The sequence below is a fragment of the Panthera onca genome, chromosome D4 (assembly GCF_046562875.1).
Source record: "Panthera onca isolate mPanOnc1 chromosome D4, mPanOnc1 haplotype 2, whole genome shotgun sequence".
NCBI classification, from domain to species: domain Eukaryota; kingdom Metazoa; phylum Chordata; class Mammalia; order Carnivora; family Felidae; genus Panthera; species Panthera onca.
The window spans coordinates 2,558,645-2,577,795 of record NC_138351.1 but is presented as its reverse complement, the minus strand read 5'-3'; the positions used below and the strand labels follow the sequence as shown (position 1 = coordinate 2,577,795).

The window sequence follows — 19,151 nt, the reverse complement described above, 5'->3', positions numbered from 1 at the left end:
AAAGGGCATCTATGAAAAGCCCACAACTAACATCATGATCTACAGAAAGATGGAGGGCTTTTTCCTAAGATCATGAATAAGACAAGGATATGTACTCTCACCATGTCTGCTCAACATTGTAATGAGGTTCCAATCAGTGCAATGATCCAAGAAAAAGAAATAAAAAGCTTACATATTGGAAAGGAAGAAGTAAAACTATTTCTATTTGCAGATAGGGTGTTATATTTAGAAAGTTCTAAGGAATCCACTAAAAAGACTAGAGAACTGATAAGCAAGTTCAGCAAGTTGGCAAGATACAAGAATGATACACAAAAACAATTTTATTTCTATAAGCTTGAATTATAGTTTTAGTTCTATAAATTCTGTTAAAAATGCTCTTTTTCAAGTCAAGGCAGTTCCCTTTTACTCCTAATTTTCTGGTAGTTTTTTTTTTTTTTTTTTTTTTTTTAGAGACAGGGAGAGGGAGTGCATATGTGGGGAGGGAGGGATAGGGGAACTGGAGGGGGAGAAAGAAAAAGAGAGAGAGAGAGAGAGAGAGAATATCTTAAGCAGGTTCCATGCTCAGTACAGAGCCCAATGAGGGGCTCTAACCCATGAGTCTGGGATCATGACCTGAAGCGAAATCAAGAGTTGGATGCTTAACCGACTGAGCCACCCAGACGACACCTCATTCTGAGAATTTTAATAATGGTCACTGCTTAATTGTGTCAAATGCTTTTTCTGCATCAACTGATATAAATGTATAATTTCTGTCTCTTTAACCTGTTGATATGGTGGATTACCCTGACTGATTTTCAAATACTAAACCAGCCTTGCTCCCTCTCTCAGCACTGCTTTAGGTGTGGCCCACAAACTTTGGTATGTTGAGATTTCATTCAACTCAATGTATTTTCTTTTTAAAAAAATTTTTTTAATGTTTATTCATTTTTGAGAGACAGAGCATGAGTAGGGAGGGGCAGAGAGAGAGGAGACACAGAACCTGAAGCAGGCTCCAGGCTCCAAGCTGTCAGCACAGAGCCTGACGCAGGGCCCAACCCACAAACCGTGAGATCATGATCTGAGCAGAAGGCGGACACTCAACCGACTGAGCCACCCAGGCACCCCTCAACTCAATGTATTTTCTACCAAGACAAGCACATCCACACTTGTCACTTTTATTTAACACAGTATGGAGACCAGAGCAATAATTCAAGAAAAAAAAAAAGTGAAAGGTTTTTGAAAAGGAAAAAAGTATAATTATATTTGTTCAAAGATGACATATTATCTATGTAGAACATCTGATGCAATCTACAAAAAAATCTATTAGAAACAATAAGTCAATCTAGCAGGACTGTGGTATACATATCAGTATATAAAAACCAATCACATATTATATAATAAGGATAAGTAATGAAGTTAAAATTGAAAACATAATAACATCAAAAAGTAAGAAATATTTAGGGCTACATCTGATAAAAGAGGTAAAAAGTTTGAATACTAAAAACTATAAAGCACTACTAAGAAAAATTAAAGAGGACCTAAAAGGAAGGGCAAGATCTACTGTGTTCATAGTTGAAAAGCCTAGTTAACATATCAATTCTCCCCATAATGACCAATAGAGCCATCACAATTTCAACCAAAATCCTATGGGGACTTTGTAGAAACTGAAAGCCAATTATGAAACATATGGAAATGCAAAGGATCCACAGTAGCTAAAACACCATTGAAAAAGAAGAAAAAGTTGTCTATCTAACACTACTTACTTTCAAACAACAGTAATAAAAAGTGAGGTAGTAGCTTAAAGTCAGATAAATGGAACAATGGGACAAAAAAGAACACCCAAAAACATAGCCACACCCGCTGGACAACTCATTTTGGACAAAGATGCTAAAGCAATTAAGTAGAAAAAGTATGATCTTGGGGCGCCTGGGTGGCTCGGTCGGTTGGGTGTCCGACTTCGGCTCGGGTCACGATCTCATGGTCCGTGAGTTCGAGCCCCGCGTCGGGCTCTGGGCTGATGGCTCGGAGCCTGGAGCCTGCTTCCGATTCTGTGTCTCCCTCTCTCTCTGCCCCTCCCGTTCATGCTCTGTCTCTCTCTGTCTCAAAAATAAAATAAACGTTAAAAATTAAAAAAAAAAAAAAAAAGAAAAAGTATGCTCTTTTCAACAAAGTGTGCCGGAACCACTGAAAATCCATGTGCAAAAAACGTGAACTTCAGATGACATCTCATACCTCATATAAAAATTAACTCAAAATTATCATACACCCAAATGCAAGAACTAAAAACATAAACTTTACAAACATGAGAAAAAACTGACAGAACTGAAAGCAGAAATAGATAAATCCACCATGTATAGTTGGAGGCTTCCACACTCTTCTCCAAAAAATTGATACATCAAGCAGGCGGAAGGTCAGTAAGAATACAGGTGACTTGAACAGCACTCCCAATCGGCTTGGTCTAATTGGTACGTATTCACCCACCAACAGAAGCGCACATAGAACAGCACCGGACAGACCACTGCTGCCACATAAAACACATCTTAACAACGTGAAAGCATAGGAGTGACACAAAGTCCTGCTTCGTGGCATATCAGAACCAAAGCGGAAGTCGGTAATAGAAAGATGGCTCAACAATTAGAAATATTGGGAAGTTGAACAAATACTTCTAAACTACACATGGGTTAGGAAGTCTCAAGAGACATCTTTAAATATTTTAAACTAATAAAAATGAAAATATACCTTATCTTGCACAACAATGTGAATATACTTAATACTACTGGATTGCACACCTGCTTGCTAAAAGGAAGACCACAAAATTCTCAGTTTTCAGCTCCAGCGAATGGAGGCCCCGAAACAAAACCAAAACCTCATGGTTTCTGCTCTTACTGCAAAGGGCCGGGACGCGGCGGAAAGACCGTTGCCAAGTGGAGTGATCCAGGCACCTTCGACCCTCTAGCCAACCTATTCCAATATCCTCCTCATTCCCAGGGAGGGGCGGGGGGGGGGGGTCCACGGAACTCCTGGCGTTTCCCAATCCCCCCTCTTCATCGACCTGGAGGAACCACTCTCCAGACTGGGAGGGAATCTCCACCCGCCACCACCAAGCAGCCCTCCCCTCGGAGCACTGGAACAGCTCACGGAGCGGGGTCTCCAATAAACCTCAGCAGGTTCCGTCCCTGAACCCACTCCCCCCGTCTGGGCCCTCCGAGAGACACACGCCCTTTTCTCCTTACTTCCTCTGCCCATTCACTTATTGGGCTGAGGTGTCTTAGAAAAATTTCATGCTGCGACTCCTTCCTCCCCAAAGGGGGACATAATCCTAGAATTTGACAGCAGCAATCAAAGCAGCCAAATCGGTAAGTCAAATGACCCTTGAACGTCTCCTATTTGCTCCTTCTCCGAGCTAACTGGAGCTAAGTCCAAAGACACTGATCATTTGTCCCTGTTAGATCAGCTACCACTCTCCTCATGGGCAAAACCTTCAGCTGGTATTAGCAGAACCCACAGTGCACCTCCCACCAAGATTTGAACAGATCCTTCAAACTCTCTCCCCAGAATTAACCAATACTCTCCAAATAAAGAAGCCCTTCAAGGCATCAAGTCCATAATACAAGGTTACAAGGCTCAGGGCCTCAGTGATCCTGCACTAGTTTCTGTAATACTTCTATTTTACCTGCGAGAAAACTCGATGGCTGAGGACGAAAGTTTGTCCAGGATCTCCACACTATACGTCACACTGTTATCACTAACCCCCATCCATACCGACACCCAATCCCACTGAAAACAAAATTTTCACTGTGATTGATCCATACAGTGTATTTTTAGTATTCCAGTAGATAAGGACAGCCAATATATTTTTGCTTTCACTGGGGAAGACTTAAAATCCACCTGGACAGTCATGCCCCAGGGTTTCTCAGAGTCCTTACTTTTCACAAACTTAAAAGCCGATTCGGACGATAGAAAGTGTTCTGCAGGCTCTACTTCGTTCCAATACATAGAGGATTCGCCCTTCTGCCCCTCTTCTCAGATCTCTTCACAGGAAGGCAACGTTCATCCGTTCAAAGCTTTGGCCTTAAACGGACATAAAGTCACCAAAGGAAAACTGCAGTTTGCTCAAACTCAGGTTCGATACTTAGGGCCCCTGACCTCAGAACCAGGGCTAGATTTGGACGCAGGCCGACTTCAGGGCACCCTGAACATCCCTAAACCTAAAACCAGCACCAATTACGAGGTTTTCTTGGCCTAGCTGACTGCGTCAAAACTGGACTCCAAACTCTCTTACAGCTCAACCTCCACACGCTTTCCTGAAAATCAACCAACCTGACTCTGTTATTTGGAAAGATCAGGATGACACAGCTTTTGGGACTTTAGGGAAAAGCCTAATACGACCCCTGACTTTGGACGTCCTTTCAATTCCCCTTTTCCCTCTTGGTATGTGAGAGGGAAGGGAATGCCCTTGGAGCGCTCACCCCAAAATCACGGGCACCATTGCTGTCCCGTAGGGCATTATAGCCAACAACTTGAACCTGTGGCTCAGGGATGTCCCCCCCACCCTGCCCCCTTGCCTCCCAGCCATTCCTGCCACTGCCCTCTTGGTTGAGGCCACTGCGGAAATAGTCACGGGGTCCCCTCTAACCATCCTTGTGCCCCATGCAGTGGAAGCCCTCCTGAACTCTCCCCACACTCAATACTCTTCAGCCAGTCGCCTCACTTACCATCCTGCTAACTGCTCCTCATGTGACTCTTCCTTTTTGCAACAGCCTTCACCCCACTATTCCTCTCTCCTCCCTCATTGACAAGACCCTCACGACTGCTCGATGTTGACACATCACCTTTTGACGCCCTGTGACAAGTTACAGGAATTTCTCTGCAGATGAAATACAGACTTTTAATGGTTCACTGATGGTTCTTATTTAAAGGATGAAAATGGTAAATATCGTGCTGGGAGTGCTACTGGAACCCCTTTTGAAGTCACTAAGGGGGCACCTTTACCTCTGCCTACTTCAGCCAAACAGGCTGAGTTACATGCCTGGACTCGAGCTGGATACCCTGGCCAAGGGTAAAACCACAGGCATTTATACCAAGAGCTGGTACCCCTTCCAGTAAGTAACTCAGGACTTTGAAATAGTATGGCAACAGCAAGGTTTACCTCCAATGGAGATAAAATTTTAAATGCCAGTATCTAAATATATTACGTGCCATATTTTTAGGGCTGCTCTGGCCATTACCAAGGTTCCTGGGCATTCCAGACATGAGTCCCTGGAGGCCAAAGGAAACCACCTCACTGACATTTCTGCCCCAAATGCTGGTCTCTCGGAGGCCAACAGCCAGACCTCTGCCCTGGTCCAAAGGGATGTTCTCTCAAATGATAATTTGGAAAAATTGACCAGAGACCCCAAAAATTGGTCCCAGAAAAGGAAAAACAGTATTAGAAATCTAGTCATTGTTGGTTTGATAGTAATAGAGAACTCTGGTTTGGACCAAATAACAATCTGCCCACAGAAGTTCCCAAATCCCCACTGCTCACCACTGTACGTGCTTTCAACCACTGGCCTCCTGACACGGTGATGGCATTCGTGGACCAATACTGGTGCGGAAAAGATAACAAGGCCACAGAAAGTGCCTACTTCGCTCGTCCCACATCCAAGGTATAATCCAGGGAAAACAGCACTTCTCCCAGACTCTGAACCGTCCAACGGACCATTAGAGGTTTGGCAAATGGATCTCATACGGCTTCCCTACCTCAGGGAAAGAAATATGTTCTTGTCGTGGTCTGTATGTTTTGCCACCGGACCGAAGCTTCCCCTTGTAGACAGGCCAATGCTTCTTCTGTGGCTAAAATTCTGTTAAAGAAGATTACTCCTACCTGGGGGCCCCTCTAACACATCGCGGTGGTCGGGAAACCCACTTCACCATTCAGGTGCGTTGTTAGTTAGGCGTGCACTGTTCGGCCGTGTGATGTTACCACACTTGCACTGTGCACACGCCACACTCAGTCCTCAGACTTGTCACACTCACTCATGGCATCGTGAAGTCTCAAGGGGAAAACTTTGTAGACTATACTGTAATTTATTATTGTCATATTACTTTTTTTGTTTTGTATAATTACTTTTAGGTTTTTGATTTTATTACCTGTCAAACTTTTGTAAAAACGATGTACCCAAATAAGGTGATTCTAGCTCATGCTTCAAGGTGATTTCCAACACTTACAACGTTGAGAAGACAGAAACTTTAGTTGGAAACCACCCGAGGGTCTCTCCCTCCTAACCTTCCTCGTTACTCAAATGTGGCCTGAAGTGGTTTCCAACTGCTATGCATTTTCCCTCCGATGTAGGACATGACAACCAGCAAAGGTCCTCCGTGCCACTGAGGGACTAAACCACTAAATACAGAAAACCTGACTCGGGACAGGTGCTGCTTTTGGGGAAAGCTCTTGATTAAAAGGGGGAATGTGAAAATGAGTAAAGGAAACCTTACTTAGAGTGGAGTTGGTGGTCAGACGGGGTGAGGGTGGGGGGACTCTCATGCCCCCACCCCCACTCCTTGCAGCCTTTGCAGATGCAACAGGAAGAGCCCTACCTTGCATTCAGTCAGGACCAAGTTCACTTTACCACCCCTGCAAGATGAAGGAAGATTTTCTCCTGACCTGGCAATAGTCCAGCCAATGACAGAGAACACAGCCAGCCAATGAGAGGTGTCACAGCCCAGCCAATGAGACACTGTAATATCCAGCCAATGAGAGAGGGTCACAGCCCAGCCAATGAGAGATGATCACAGCCAAGCCAAAGAGAGAGGTCATAACCCAGCCAATGAGAGATTATCACAGCCCAGCCAATGAGAGATGGGCACCACCCTGAAACTCCCATTTACCTCCACTGGACTTCTGTGCAGAACAGCCTTTGCAAATCCCCCTTCCATCCATAAAAGTGCATTCTTCTGCTTTGTTCTGAGTTTACCTATGGTTTGTAGTAACCTGAACGTCCTAGATTGCAATTCTTCTACTCCTGTACAGAGTAAAATAACTAGCAGTTTTACTTTTAAGATCAACAGAAAGGACGACAGGTCTAAAATCAATAACATAAGCTTCCAACTTCAAACATGAGATAAAGAAAAACAAAACCTAAAGCAAGTAGAAGGAAGGAAACAATAAACCAAACCAAGAGCTAAGAAAAAAAAAGAAGACGCAAATTACCAATCAGGAGTAAAATAGGAGTCATCACTACTAATCTTACAGACATCAAAAAGTTAGTTAAGCAAATAGTACAAACAATTCTATGCCCATAAACTTGGTAATTCATTTTTTTACTGTTTATTTATTTTTGAGAGGGGGAAGGGGGAGAGAGAGGGAGACACAGAACTCGAAGCAGGCTCCAGGCTCTAAGCTGTCAGCACAGAGCCCGACGTGGGGCTCAAACTCACAAACTGTGAGATCATGACCCGAGCCGAAGTCAGACACATAACTGACTGAGCCACCCAGGCACCCCTAAATTTGGTAATCTAGATAACATGGACCAATTCTTGAAGGGTGCAACCAACCAAAACTCACCCCAGGAAATACAGATAATATGAATAGCCCTACACCTGAAAAAGATTAAATCAGTGGTAAATCTTCCCCCAAAATGAAAACACCAAGCTCAGATGGTATTACTGGTGAATGTTACCAAACATTTAAGGAAGAAACAATACCACTTTTACAGTTTCTTCCAGAAATCAGAAGGGAGATCATCTTTCAACTCATTTTGTAAGTCCAACATTACCTTTTATTCCAAAACTAGTAAATATATTACAAAAAAGAAAACTATAAACCAAGATCTTTCAAGAATTTAGATATAAATATTAGCAAAATGAATCCAGCAAACTGACTATATAAAAAGGGTAATACATGGTAACATGGGGTTCATTCCAACAATGCAAGGCTGATTCAACACCTGTAAATCAATGTAATTTGTCATATTAATGGAATGAATGAAAAAAGATATGATTATATTAATATATGCAGGAGAAACAAAGTTCAACATCCATTCATGATAAAAACCCAAAAAAACTTAGAAGGGAACTCTCTTAATCTAATAAGACTATTTTTAAAAATCGCAGCTAACATCACACTAGTGAGATGTTAAGTTTCTCCCCAAGATCAGGAAGGAGGATGTTCCCTCTCACCACTTCTAATTCACCTTCATACTAAAAGTTTTAGCTAGTGTAATCACACAAGAAGAAGAGGTATACAAATTGGATAAAAAGAAAAATAAGTAAAATAAAAAGAATAAAATAAATAAAATAAAATAAAAGAAAGAAGAAAATAAAAAGAATAAAAAAATAAAATAAAAAGAAATAAAACTATCTTTATTCACAGACAACATACCTCTCTATCCAGAAACCCCAAAGAATCTACCAAATAACTCCTGTACATAATAAGTGAATTTAGCACAGCTGAAAGGGACATAATCAAGATAAAAAAGACACCTGCTTTCCTATATACCAGCAATGAACACTTGGAATTTGAATTTTAAAAAATAATACACTTACAACAGCACCTCCCCACATGAAGTCCTGAGGTATAGATGTAACAAAATATGTACAGGATCTGGGTACAGAAAACCAGAAATCACTGATCAAAAGAAATCAAGGGAAATCTAAATAAAGGGAGAGATATTTCATGTTCTTGTATTTGGAAGATCCAATGTAGTAACGATGTCAGCAGATCGATGGTTTAATGCAATTCCTACTGAAATCCCAGCCAGCTTTTTGGAAACACACTCAAGTTTATTCTAATATTTATATGAACAAGTAAATGCATTAGAATAGCCAATTTGATTCTGGAAAAGAGCAAAGTTGGAGGATTCACACTACCTGATTTCAAGACTAACTATAAACCGGTGAAAGAACCAACTCATGTTATGAAACATAACAGAGCCTGGAAACAAACCCACAGAAACAGTTTTTGACAAAGGTGCAAAGACCATTCAATAAAGAGAGAACAGCTTTTTCAACAAGTGATGCCAGATACTGGAGTACATATGCAACAAACTGAACCTCACACAGATATTAACTCAAAATGGATCACTGACCTACATGTAAAATGCAGACATTATAAAATTTCTAGAAGAAAGTGCAGGGGGGAATCTGCATGACCTTGGTTTTGGTGATGAGTTTTTAAGTATACCAGCAAAAGCAAATCTATGAAAGAAAAACTTTTAAGTTGAAATTAATTAAAATGAAAACCCTGAATTCTGTAAAAGCCACAGAGGATGAAAAGACAGACTGGGAGAAAGTACCTGCAAATCCCATGTCTGATGAAGGACATGCATCAAACACATGCAAACAACTTTAAAGGTTGAATAAGAGGACAACTTTTTCTTTTTTTTTTAAATGAGAGAGAGCATGTGCGAGCACGGGGGAGAGGGGCTGAGAGAAGGAAAGAGAGAATCCTAAGCAGGCTTCATGCTGTGAGCGCAGAGCCTGATGTGGGGCTCAGTCCCACAACACTGGGATCACGACCTGAGCTGAAATCAAGAGTGGGACACTCAACCGACCGAGCCACCCAAGCACTCCTAAAAACTGGCAAAATGAGAAAGGGAGGAGAGAGGGCAGGGGTGGGAGGACAGGTTCCCAGGATGACTGATAACTACTCTTTCCTGCTCATATGTTGGTTAATTGGAGATATTATAGATATTTACATATTGTATTTTTTTTAAATGTTTATTTTGGGGAGACAGAGAGACAGAGTGTAAGCAGGGGAGGGGCAGAGAGAGAGGGAGACCCAGAATCTGAAGCAGGCTCCAGGCCCCGAGCTGTCAGCACAGAGCCCGACGCCAAGCTCCAACCCACGAAGTGCAGGATCATGACCTGGGCTGAAGTCAGGTGCTTAACTGACTGAGCCACCCAGGCGCCCCACATGTTGCATTTTTATTTAAGAAAAAAATGAAAAGGCCATCAGGGTGTGTAAATTGTGGTTGCTGCAGAATTTTTCTTGTAGAAAAGAAACTGGTATGAATTTGAATACTTCTGAGTAAGAAATGGTTGAGCAAACTCTAGCATACATTTCTCACGGAACACAAGCCAGTTACATTCTCACCAAGTTATGTTTACATGCACTGAGCTGGAACTTGACTGCAATACGGCAGTAAGCTAAAAAATAAAAGCAAGTTGCAGAGTAATAGTTTGGGTTGAGTTACATTTGTGTGTTAAAAAAACTTCAAAATTATAGAAAAATGCATTTGTGAATTAGAAACATAAGGGAAAACTGGCGCCATATGTGTCAATCTGTTAATGCCAGTTTTAAGAGATTTACATTTGGAGCAAAAAAGGGAGCATTTGTCCTATTTATTCCCTTTATACACTTCTGTATTGTTTGAGCTTTATTTTGAAGTTAAAAATAAAACCTTTATATTATACTTTTTAGTTTCTACCGAAAGAAAAAAAAATGGGCAAAAGATGTGAACAGGCACCTCACCAAAGACAGATGAAAATCAAGCGTATGAGAAGATGCTTCGTATAGGGAAGTGCAACTTAAAACCACAATGATATACCACTCTATGTCAGAACAGCAAAACACAGAAACACAAGAAAACCTAGCAATGTCAACTGCTGGCACAGATGGGGGGCAAGAGGAAGCCTCTTTCACCACTGGTGGGAGAGAGGGCAACGGTACAGCCATGCAGAAGGCAGTGTGGCGGTCTCTCAGCCAGCTCAACACAGCCCTAGAGTAAGACCCGGAAACTGTTCTCAGCTATTTACCCAACTAATTTGAAAACACATCCACTCAAAAACACATATGTGAATCTTCACGATGGCTTCCCTTGTAATCGCCAATATCTGGAAATGACCCACCTGTCACAAAACCTACTAGACCACTGTTCTGTGATTAAAGGGAAAGGATCATTATTCTATGCAACAACGTGGATAAATTTTACATGTAGCACGCTAAGCAAAAGAATCCAATGTAAGATTACACTGTAAGATTCCATTTATATGACTTTCTGGAAAAGAGACAAAACAGTCTTTGCAAGACGTCTGAAAAGGGCAGAGGGGCGACCGAGTAAAGCACAAATTTTTAGGGCCATGAAACTATTGTGTCTAGTACTACAGTGATGGATACGTATGTTATCCATTTGTCAGCCCTCCCAGAACTATTTTATAGCACAAAGAATAAACTTTATGCAATATTTTAAAATGCAAACTAAAAAAAATCAACTAGGAGGGTGGAGAGTGGGCAACCCCAGCAGGGAATGCAGACAAAAGAATTTAATTGTATTACAAATGTGTGAATAACTTCACCGGGGAGGAGGAGGGGGGATGGCAGAAAGGGACCTGAGTAACTCTGGAAATGACCGGAGACTAAAGTCAAAAGGAACCATACACTCCACTGTAGCTGGAAATGCGACTTCTCAGGGAGGGGCTGGTTAACAATCTTGATACTCCTGCACACGTATCCTGGAATGGAGAAGTTAAGTAGAAACATGGTGAATGGCAGAAGCCGGGTCTCTCGCTGTCGAAGATGGAGGGTACAGGTAACAAGTAAGCACCGGGGAAAAGGCCAGAATGAACCGGGTGGGGGGTTCTGAATTAGAGTCTGAGGCATCAGCCGGAACTCCTATTTAGCTTAATACAGAAACCGATGACTCAAAGTGGAAATATTACAGAGATGTGTGCACACACAGGTAAGTAAATATCCACATATTTATCTCCTAGCTCTGCTCACTCACGGGACCTAAAAGCAAGGACACCCCAGTAGCGATGAGCACATCAGAGCAAATCCTGGCTTTTAACACCAGGATCCAGGGATCCTTGTTGAAATGGCTGATTTTAGGGCTGGAACAGGGAATACACTAGATGAATCTGAAGCATCCTGTAGTGCTGGAAAGTAGGCAAGTGCTCCAAACACAAACAGAAACCACCGGAAAGAGCTCTCAATGGTAAAGTTGGAACAATTTGAGCAACAAATAAATACTGCACTTTTCAGTTGTATCTACCTGGGAACAGAAACCTCTGACATGCTCAATAATACAAAATTGTGTCACCGTGCAGGTATATTTTTCCCAAAGTCGGAAGGCAGGGGGACAAACCAGAGTATGCCTTAGAGGGGAAGACGCCAGAATGCTTAGGGAGTCACACGAACAACAGTCCAATTCAATATAGTAAATATCTGAGCCCCTACGAGGTGCCAAGAGCTCTGAGAACATGGGGGAGTACAAAGACCAAATAGTTCCTGAGGTGCGTGGCCTGAGGGACGGCTCAGGACACCCTCACAGGCTGAGTTGGAATCAACATCTGGCACCAAGTAAGTGATTAATATGTGTTACGAGCTCTTCCCCAAATGCCCAATGCAACAGGACTCACTCTACTGAAACCGGTAAATCTCACCACTTATGTGACATAAGGATATTACTTCCATTCTATATTGTTATCATCAACTAGAGAAATTAGCGTTTTAGAAGTACAGAACTTAAAAGTCTAAAACTTAACATGCAGAAAAACTGTTCAGTTTTCTTTCTGTCTGCATGAATAGGGGAGTCCTGTACTTTGACTCAAGGAGGCCACCACTGATGCAAGTAATAGGCAATTAGAAAATAAGACTTTGGACAGCACAAACTGAAAAGCAGAAATACTCCACGATCACTTTATAGAACTTTAGACCATTAAGGGCATGAACACTTTAAAATTCCACACATAATTAACATTCTGTTTCTCTGTTTTGAAATATGGAATGGCTGCATCAGAGGGAAGAGAAGAAAATTATCCGGATGAGAATGCTTTCCCACATGTACCAGGAAACACACAACTGACCACCGAGAGGAGAAAGCCTCCCCAAAGTCCCTGCTTATCACCTCTGCTCCCAAGGAGCTTTTGCTGAAAGAAAACAGTTGATTCTGTACAGCTTTATACTCACAAAATTAAACACAGGCTAAGCTGGATGCATGCTAGGACCTTTGCAAAACAGGCTTATGGAGGGCGTGTGGACACGAGTCAGCTCGGGGTGGAGACCAGGAGCTCAGCCACGGGGGCCAGCAGGAGAAGGCACGGCGTGACGCCAGTGTTCACAGGGCACGGTGACGGTGAGCGTGTTCAGGTGGGCCTATGACATGAAGCGAGAAGCCCGAGATGTGTTCAAGACACAACAGCACTGACGGCGGTGAGCACAGGAGGCCCGCGGGTCGGGAGGGACCGTGGCAGGGGACGGCCTGGCCTGCAGGGACAGAACTGCAGGACAGCACTTCCGGGCCATACGGACATGCAGAGAGCTGGCTGGAAATGCAAAGGCTTTCCCACTAAACAAAGTCAAACACAACAACTGTACACACAGTGCGTCCACACAGGCGGAGAGAAAGCGCTTGAGAGACACCAGGTGGCTGACTTCCCCTGACACGCTCCCACAGCTTCCGTTATTACTCGCAGTACATATTCGGCCACTCTTCAGTCCTTACTCAGGTGGCCACCACAGACTTGAAACGCTAGCTCACCAGGCCCTTCCCTAAAGATTCCTGAGGAGCCAGAGGTCCGAAGACGTCCGGAGAGGTCACAGTCTGGAAAAAAGAGTGGACAAAAGGTGTTGACCTTAGAATAAGTGCCTCCATTCACGGAACACCCAGAGTAGAAAGCACACACTACGCGCGCTCGCAGGAGATGCAGCGTCCAGCGCTCACAGGACAGCTGGCCTTGTCTACACCATCCCGAGTAAATCCACCGCAGATCAACAAAGGCGAACGCAGCTAATACGATACTAACGCTGCTGGAGTTGCAAGGCTGTTTTTCGTTTTGGCTTATCAGTATTTTCTAAATTTTTATGCTCAGTGATGTTTTACTTTTATAGGAATACAATTCCACTTTCAAAAGATCCTATAGTTGTAATGGTTACTATTACATTACACACAGCCTTAGTTACTTTCGTGCTACATGTTACAATATATTCCTGCCATTGTTTCTAATATCTGCTATAAATTTAATCTGTGGCCTGGGTCAATTTATACATAGTTTCTCATTGGGGGATAAAGACAAAACTACTGTATATTTCAAAACAGCCACAATTTAATAGTCAAATATATTTGCCCATCAGTGATAGACACAACAAAATTGCTACCAAGTTTGAGGTAATATACAAAACGCTAGACAGAATTTTTAAATTGGGCCATTTTCTTTGGGACACAAAAATTTTAAACTTGAATATCTATTACTCAACTCAACATATTTTCAGTCAGCCATCTCCCCTTTCCCTACAATTCTGAGGAAAAGTTCCAGCATGTGATTTTACTTTTCCATACTGACCCTAATCCCCTCAAGTCTACTCTTCATGCTCTGCCTCTAGCAAATAAAGTAAAAAATAAACATTCTAAAGGATTGGCTGACAAAGTTTGAAAAGAAGAGAACTGAAGGTGCTACCTGTCACCAATAGGATAAATCTTCCTTCAGAGACCTCTTCCGACAGAGACCCCTCCAGTGGGCAGTAAGGCTGAGAGGCCAGGGTTAGGGAAAGAAAGGAGCGGATAATTGATTTTGTTCCTGGACAGGCAGTTTGGGTTTCCAAATTTATCCTGTAGACCAATTCAATAAATGGATTCTTCTGGTCCTTATTCTAGCAATAAAACACCTGCTTAAAAAGAACTAGAGGGGCGCCTGGGTGGCGCAGTCGGTTAAGCGTCCGACTTCAGCCAGGTCACGATCTCGCGGTCCGTGAGTTCGAGCCCCGCGTCAGGCTCTGGGCTGATGGCTCGGAGCCTGGAGCCTGTTTCCGATTCTGTGTCTCCCTCTCTCTCTGCCCCTCCCCTGTTCATGCTCTGTCTCTCTCTGTCCCAAAAATAAATAAATAAAAAAAAAAAAAAAAAAAAAAAAAAAAAGAACTAGAATTGGGGCACCTGGGTGCCTCACTCAGTTAAGCGTCCAACTTTTTGTTTCGGCTCAGGTCATGATCTCACGGTTTGTGAGTTCGAGCCCTGCATCCGGCTCTGCACTAACCGTGCAGAGCCTGCTTGGGATTCTCTCTCTCTCTCTCTCTCTCTCTCTCTCTGCCCCTACCCTGCTTGCTCACTCTCATTCTCTCAAAATTAATTAACTTAAAAGGATTTTTTTTGATGAAATAAAGTCTTGAGTTCACATATAGGGCCAAACATCTTTCCTTCTGAAGGGTAGAACGCCACAAATTACTACACCGACCGTGCAGAAAAAAATGGTGTTGCTTGAACTATAGTGAAAAGAAATGACTCCCAGACCAAAAAGACTTTTATTTCCCTCAAGAAACTATTAGCGGGCTTTCTCCTAGCTGGTCTCCACCTACAGTGGCCGGCTCCTATGCTCATAAGCAGGACAGCACTCAGACGCAAAGGTCTGATCCAGAGACTTGACAGGTGTTCGTGCCCACAGAGAAAGAACAAAGGGCAGAAGTGCTCTTTCATAGCAACTACAAGGAGGCTAGCTGATGGCCTGGGGGGGGGGGGGGGGGGGAAACCTGCCAATCAAGAGGTTAAGGACTAGGCGCTAAGCATCCAACTCTTGATTTCAACTTGTTCATGATCCCAGGGTCATGGATGTCGGGCTCTGCGCTGAGCATGGAGCCTGCTTAAGGTTCTCTCTCTCTCCCTCTGCCCTTCTCCCTCCGTTCATTCTCTAAAATAAAAAACAAAACAAAACAAAAAAACGATCATGGACTAAAATCATAAGGTTTACCACCAAGAGGACAACTGTTAGGTTTTAAACCATGGCAAAAAAGTTATGTCCAAATACTTAACTAGACAGCCCAGGAAACATGACTAATAACGAACTGAGAAAATGATAAGCAGAATGCCTGTTAATATTTCTGTTAGTTTTTTTCATGCAAGTGTAAGTAGTTAGGGAGTTTCAGATTTTCATCATCATAACTGGTCACTTGCAAAAGTCAGTTTCCTTAAAAATCCAATTTGTTCAATTTGCTGTCATCAGATCTATTGCTGTTTGATCAACTAGAAAAATAAAAACATGTACCTTATAAACGATGGCTAAGGTCATGGGTTAGTTGTTCTCTCAGACACCTGTTTAATGGTCAGTCCACACTCACTGTTCGTGTTAAAAGTCTCATGGGCTTGAGGATCAGTACATTTTCGAGATCATGCAGAAAGATTTATGGGGACACAATTTTCTACAAAACTAGGTGCCCATACTAATTGCCATTAAAGGGAATGGTTTCCAAGAAAAAATACGATTATAACTTCTTGTAAGTAAGTTAAGCCAAAGAACTGTCAAAGCACTGACATTTTTACGGAACAAATTTAAGTTACATCTCTTGGATCAACTGTGAAAAGTATTTCAGACCTGTGAAATCTTCAACTGTGCTCGTTTATTTTCTTGAAGTTTCCTATTTTCTAACACACAATGTACTTTTAATTGAGACTTTAAGAGTTTAAGAGAATTTCCCAACCACTATTTTGTTACAAAGTAAACTCAGTGAGAAACACATTTCCTCATCATGCTAACATTCAGAGACTTTGTAGTTGTACTGTTCATTTATCACAATCTGTACTTACCTTTGTTTTTTTATTTGCTTGTATTTTTTTTCCCATATAATTTCTGTAAGATCAGGGACCCTGTCTGCCTTCCTCACTGGTATATCCCCTCCACCTAACACAAAGCCTGGCACCAATAATTGTTCATAAATATTTACTGAATTAACAAATGGATGATTTTAGTCATAGAAAGGAAAGCATGATTAGGAGCTAAATAAATAGCCCATGCCTGCAGATCTCTCAAAAATATTTAAAAGGTGGCTCATTGTTATTTTTTTAAATGTCTTTATTTCATTTTTGAGAGAGAAGGAGCACGAGTTGGAGAGGGGCAGAGAGAGAGAGGGAGACACAGAATCCGAAGCAGGCTCCAGGCTCCAAGCTGTCAGCACAGAGCCCGACGCAGGGCTCGAACCCACAAACCATGAGACCATGACCTGAGCCGAAGTCGGATGCTTAACAGACTGAGCCACCCAGTCGCCCCATGGCTCATTACTATTTTTATCAATTTTTTCTTTTTATGCCTTGCATGCAGTAGGTCCTCAAAAATAAATTGCATCTTTTTTGGAAATGAAAATGACCTGGAATATTACAGCAGTATGGGAACGCACTAATCTCTAAAAACAGGGAAGGTGAAAGAGAACAGGACAAAACTGGTTGTGCTTAGTACTCTACCAGGCCCTTCCATATGCTGTCCCAAATAAAACCCTGGAGGCACTGTCCCCATCTTAAAGATGAGCAAAGTGAGACTCAGCCAGGAAGTCACTGGCCCAAGGTCAGGAAAGTGTTAGAACTGGGGTTAAAATACGAGTTCTTGCTTAAACCAAAACCCACTTTATTTTCTCTACCCCAAGTTGCCTCCACGGGAACCAAAAAATACTCCATTTTTTTCAGTAACAACACATTAAGTGCATTAAATGACACAGTCAATATTTTGCAAAGTGGGGCGCCTGGGTGGCTCAGTCGGTTGAGCGTCCGACTTCAGCTCAGGTCATGATCTCGCAGTCTGTGAGTTCAAGCCCCGCGTCGGGCTCTGCGCTGACAGCTCGGAGCCTGGAGCCCGCTTTGGATTCTGTGTCTCCCTCTTTTTCTGCCCCTCCCCTGCTCATGCTCTCTCTCTGTCTCAAAAATAAATAAAAACTTAAAAAAATATATTTTGCAAAGAAATGTTTTGATTATTCAACTTACATATTTTAGAACAGGAGATGTAGGAGTAAACTAAAAAAAATCAAATGTATCTTTAGGTGAGGCCGAAATGTATCTTTAGGTGCGAAAGAACGGATAAAGTCACCAGCAAAGAAACATTCCAACGTACACGTTCTCACACCCACCGTGCTGCTTGTTTTAAAGCTAAAGAAAATCTTCAGATGTTGAGGCGGTTTTAGTCGGAAAAAGGATGAGATGTGCCTTTAAGAGAACTGTGATTTAAGGTTTGTCCTCAGGATAATTTCCAGACTTCCAAGTGGAATTTTGAAGTGCAAGCCCCTTCTCTCCGAAGATTTTCCTAAATGCTGGCACCCTGAACAATCTATCCGAGGAGCACCGGGGAGACTTCATCATCAGTAGGGGATTCGGCAGGGTGTGGAAGTGATTCTGCCACACTGGTTGCACTGGGGGAAACTGTGCTTCTCAGACCCCTTTTCATAGCGTCCAATGTTACCTTTAAAGTAACTGTCGTGGGCCTGAATTTTTTTATGAGGGTCAGAGGAGCACAGGAGGAAGCGCTACACTGGAAAGGAGGAGAGAAGGGAGGACAAGGCACCTTCCCAGACCGCGCGAACCAGGCAGGGCGCCAGGCCCGGTGAGCAGCTGGTCCCCGCCGAAGCCCGGGGTGCAGCCCCTGAAGATGGCCCGGGACCCGGAGCACCTGGGGCACCGCAACTGGGGGACCCGCACCTGGAGGCACCTGCACCTGACCGGGAGAACCAGACCAGGGAGCACCCGCACCAGGGGGCGTCCCAGACGCCGGCGGGACACCTGCACCTGGGAGGCACCCGCACCTGGGGACACCCGCACCAGCAGGCGGGAGGCGGCGCGGTCCCAAGTCGCCGGCGGCGGGGTCGCGCCCAGGGGCCTCGGGACCGCCGTGGCGGGCGCGGGCTTCCATCCCAGCCTCGGCCTCCCCGCGCGGACGGCGGAACGACCCCCGCCCCCCGCCCGGTCCCCACTCTCCTCACGCGCTTCCCACAAACGGCCGACGCGTCGGGATCCGGGCTGCGGCAGCACAGCGCCGACCTCCGCCTCTGGAGGAGACGCGCCAGGCCTGCCGCCCGCCCGCACTCACCGCGCCGCCTGCGCCCGCCAAGGACGCCGCCGCAGCCGCCCGGCAGCTTCCGCCCGGCGCCACACGACCGCCGGCGCCCACCTCGGCCGCGGCCGGCGCAGGCGCTCTGGGCCGCTCCCGGGCCGCGCGCGCCGCCTCGCCCCCGCCGCCGACGCACGTGACGCGCGCCGGCCAATGGCAGCCGGAGGCGGCCTGGGATACGGCGGCGGGCCGCGGGAAGGCCGCGGGCTGCCGCCTCCCGGCCAGACTCGGAGGTCGGCAGCAGCGGGAAGGGAAGGCAGGGCCCGGGTTCGGCCAGCCTGTGCCCGCGGGACGGGGAGCCGGAACCTGGGCCCCGCCCCCGAGCTACCCCGCCCCGACGGCCGCGACTGGCCCACGAGTGTCCCAAGGGGCCCGCACCTGCTCCCCCAGCGCGTGGCGGA

The 19,151-nt window shown here is 44.4% G+C and overlaps 1 protein-coding gene across 4 annotated transcripts in view; it reads right to left on the bottom strand.

The window, feature by feature from the left end:
* Positions 1–18,842, bottom strand: part of PTPDC1 (protein tyrosine phosphatase domain containing 1) — a 64,355-nt gene extending 45,513 nt beyond the window's left edge. For 2 of the 4 annotated variants that reach the window (XM_078436098.2, XM_078436102.2), the window contains exon 1: positions 3,906–4,510. The gene's annotated coding sequence lies outside the window, so the exon portion shown is untranslated. Of the gene's footprint in view, positions 1–3,905; positions 4,511–13,439; positions 13,503–18,729 lie in introns of those variants that run through there. The other 2 variants (XM_078436106.2, XM_078436099.2) reach the window with 2 other exon arrangements.
* Positions 18,843–19,151: the final 309 nt, after the last annotated feature.